Source organism: Gorilla gorilla, chromosome 20 (assembly GCF_029281585.2).
Source record: "Gorilla gorilla gorilla isolate KB3781 chromosome 20, NHGRI_mGorGor1-v2.1_pri, whole genome shotgun sequence".
NCBI lineage: Eukaryota > Metazoa > Chordata > Mammalia > Primates > Hominidae > Gorilla > Gorilla gorilla.
Window position 1 is genome coordinate 68,328,148 of NC_073244.2, and position 4,008 is coordinate 68,332,155.

The 4,008-nt window shown below is 52.0% G+C and overlaps 1 pseudogene; it reads right to left on the reverse strand.

The window, feature by feature from the left end:
- Positions 1-708: 708 nt before the first annotated feature.
- LOC115932617 (large ribosomal subunit protein eL13-like) lies at positions 709-1,528 on the reverse strand (annotated as a pseudogene).
- Positions 1,529-4,008: the final 2,480 nt, after the last annotated feature.

The following is a 4,008-nucleotide window of genomic DNA, read 5'->3' on the forward strand; positions in this document are numbered from 1 at the left end:
GGAATGGCTAGAAAGCTCTTGTACCAAACCAGCTTGAAGCAACCTCACCCACACCGAATCCCTCCACGTTTCTTTTTTCTTTTTTCTTTCTTCCTTTCTTTCTTTTTTTTTTTTTTTTTTTTTTTTTGAGATGGAGTCTCGCTCTGTCGCCCAGGCTGGAGGGCAGTGGTGCGATCTCGGGTCACTGCAAGCTCCGCCCCCCGGGTTCAAGCAATTCTCCTGCCTCAGCCTCCGGAGTAGCCGGGATTACAGGCACCCGCCACCATGCCCGGCTAATTAGTGTATTTTAGTAGAGACAGGGAGGGTTTCACTGTGTTGTCCAGGCTGGTCTTGAACTCCTGAACTCAGGCAATCCGCCCGCTCGGCCTCCCAAAGTGATAGGATTAGGGGCGTGAGCCACCGTGTCCAGCAAATCCGTCTACTTTTCTTTTTTTTCTTCCTTCCTTCCTTCCTTCCTTCCTTCCTTCCTTCCTTCCTTCTTTCTTTCTTTCTTTCTTTCTTTCTTTCTTTCTTCCTTTCTTTCTTTCTTTTCTTTCTCCCCCCCGCCCCCCAACAACCAACAGTTTTTTAACACAGAAAGTAAGGCATAATCCAGGGCTTGGACTGTCTTTCAAGAAAACCCCAAACCCGCTGCCAGGAAGTCACAGCCACTAAGCCCCATCCCAGGCCCAGTTGCTCCCAGGAAACACACCACGTGGAGACCCAGCATGACTGCTGACTGATTGCAAGTCCCCAGGAGGGCTTTATTTTTTCTTTTCAACATCCTGTTCTGCAGGTTCCTTGGCTCTTTTTGCCCGTATGCCGAAGAGCCGGGCATTGGGACGGGCCATGCGGAGACTAGCGAAGGCTTTGAAATTCTTCTCCTCAATGATGACTCCAGCTTTCTCCTTCTAGGCATTCCGGTTGGGCATGACCGGTCCTGTCAGCTGAGCGGCCAGTTTCAGTTCTTCAGCAGAACTGTCTCCCTTCTTGGAGGCCGAGGGCTTCCCGGGGAAGCGGATGCGTTTGGAGCGGGGCTCCTTCAGCCGCTGCACGTTGGCCTGCAGGGACTGCGCCTCCTCGGATCCACAGAAATGCCGGTGTCCGGGCCACCTTCTTTGCGTGCCGGCCACCCTGAGCTCCTCCAGGCGGAGGCCGCGGCCGTGCGCACCTTCGTGTGGTACCGAACCCTGGGGCAGCGCACGATGGGCCGGATGAGCCCCGACGCGGGGCAGGGGCGAGGCGGCGCGCCTCGGCTTGCCCGGCCTGGCGCCTGCGGATCTTCTGGGCCGGCTGGTTGAACCACTTGGCCACGCGCCGCTGCAGTCCTTGTGTTAGCGGGGCTTCGAGAACATGCCATTCCGGCTGGGCGCCGTGGCTGCCTACGGCCCTGCGGCTGCAGACCAGAGGGGAGCCACTGAGGGGAAGGTCCCTGGGCGCGCGCACCCCATCCCCGGCCTCCGCCTCTAACCTTCCAGCCTGGGCCGGAGGCCGCGCCTAGAGCCCGGGCCCCGGTCCAACGCTGTGTGCGAAGAAGGGGCCCATCCATGCCCGCGTTGGCGGCAGCGCCAGGCCGATGGCGCTGGATGGAGCCCGAAGGCCGAGACCCCAAATCCCTCTGCTTTTCTAAGAAATCGCCCTCCAGTCTTTTTTTTTTCAGATCTGTAACTTGTTTTCACCCCTGATTTAAAACAATACCACTGTTCTCCCCCAAAATTTTCCCTTGATACAGTAGGTGAACAAAATAGATTTTTTCCCCCACAAATATCAGCAGACACTTCTTGGCACCCCACAGTGTATTGGCATGGATGCTCACAGTCCCAGTTCAGATGTGCAGCCTTTCAGGTGGATGCACTGTAACAAGGATGTAAACGCGGAGCCACCCTCAGAATCACATTCAGTCATGGGGTTGCCCTTCCAAGCTGGCAGAAAAGGAACCCGGGCCAGGCACCGTGAGCACACACAGTAACTCATGCCTGTAATCCCAGCACTTTGGGAGGCTGAGGCGGGTGGATCACGAGGTCAGGAGATCGAGACCATCCTGGCTAACATGGTGAAACCCCGTCTCTACTAAAAATACAAAAAATTAGCTGGGCGTGGTGGCGGGCGCCTGTAGTCCCAGCTACTCGGGAGGCTGAGGCAGGAGAATGGCATGAACCCGGGAGGCGGAGCTTGCAGTGAGCCCAGATCGCGCCACTGCACTCCAGCCTGGGCGACAGAGCGAGACTCTGTCTCAAAAAGAAAAAAAAAAAAAAGAAAATCGACCTGCCAGACTCAGCCACATGTTAGATCACCTGCGGAGTTTTATAAACTCTCAACATAGGGGCCACATCCTCAGCCAATCACATCATTACCTTAGGGCTGGACCCCAGGCATTGCTTTTAAAAAAAATATTAAGAACTCCTCAAGTGATTCCAACATGTAGTCAAATTAGAAAATGAAGCTCTAAAGAAACACTGGATGTCATTAATGGATCATAGAGCACCATGATTGAAATTAAATGGGCAGGTGGTATTATCAACACATTTTCTACGTCTGTGAAGAAGGTTGGACCCAATCACCAAAAGGGAGAACCACCACCCACCCCTACCTCCACTTCTTGAATGAAAGGGGAGTCTATGTACATTTTGTGGTGGATTCCAGGTCCCTGCCTCAAAGAATGCTACTCCGAAACGGACCTGGGTGAGGCAGGATAGGCAGTCAAGGAAACGACCACGTCCTCAGGATGCTGCACGCGTGGTGACTGTACAGTCAACACAATAAGCCTCAGCGTTCACGTTGGAATTGAGTTCATTCAAGCAAGGCCATCTCCAGTAGGGTATTTCCACTGTAGAGAGAATGCGCACGTTGATCTTACCCATCCACAAACCGACACATTTCTTGTTATGATAGTAAAAAACACACACCTGGGTGGGCAGTTAAGACGCTAATGAGACGCGTGCACAGCTACTGCACCTGCGTGCCCAGAGGAGCACCCAGAATATGCTTAGTAGTAACACCTCTTCCCACCCCCCTAGGTGTAATCATCCGAGACTCCCATAAAGGGGAGTCTCCCTCGAGCAGGTCTTTGCTGTCTCATCCTTGGGAGCAGCCGGCCCTGAATCCTTGCTCCCAGGATGTCCTGTCTATTCTGCACTTAACTTTCAAGATATTGTATTTCCTTTGTAATCAATTATTCTATGATGCATCTCTCTGCTGTGGGTCTCTTGATTAAATTCCTTTAAATTAAGATGACAAGAACCAAAGTCTTACAAAAGTAGTCTTTAATAAATGAATCCAGCCTATTTGGGAAGGGACCTTTCCAGACCTCTGCAGATTGCAGGACTCTGCCTGTCAGCTCAATCAGCCATCCATAAAATGTCCTCCCAAGACCAGCAGCATCAGCACCACCTAAAATGTACATTCTCAGGTGATCCCAAACAAGTAAAATCTGAGAAATTGTCACCAAGAGGATCCTAGGGAGACGTGACAACTCAAGGCAATGTGGTGTCCTGGATGGGGAGGAAGGAAGAGGAGGTCATTGTGTAAACACTAAGGAGGCCTCAATAAGGTATGGGCCTTAGATCACGGCAATATATCCAGTCAGTTCATCACTCCAGTCAGTTCAAAGGTGCCATCCCAATGAACCATGTTGGCAATGGGGGAAGCCGTGTGGGGCATTAGGGAGCTCTATGGACTTTAGAAAGCTATTCTAAAATGAATTATATATTTTAATGCACACTCTCAGGCCCCATGCCCGGTCGGCTCAATCAGAAGCTGAGTCTGGGGCCCACCCACCTGAGGATTAACCACGTCTTCAGGGGATGGTACTATCACTAAGACCAACTAGTCATCAGAGACTCCCAATGCCTCTGTAGTTCAAGAGTCAAATCAGGAATTTAGAGGTTGCCAAATTTAGGCCACAAAATATACCATCTGGGGCAGGGAGATAAACAGGCAGAGCATAGAGGATTTGGGGGGCAGTGAAAATACCCCCCCCCCCCCACAATACTCCAGTGGTGGATACTCATGAGGCCTTTGTCCAAACCC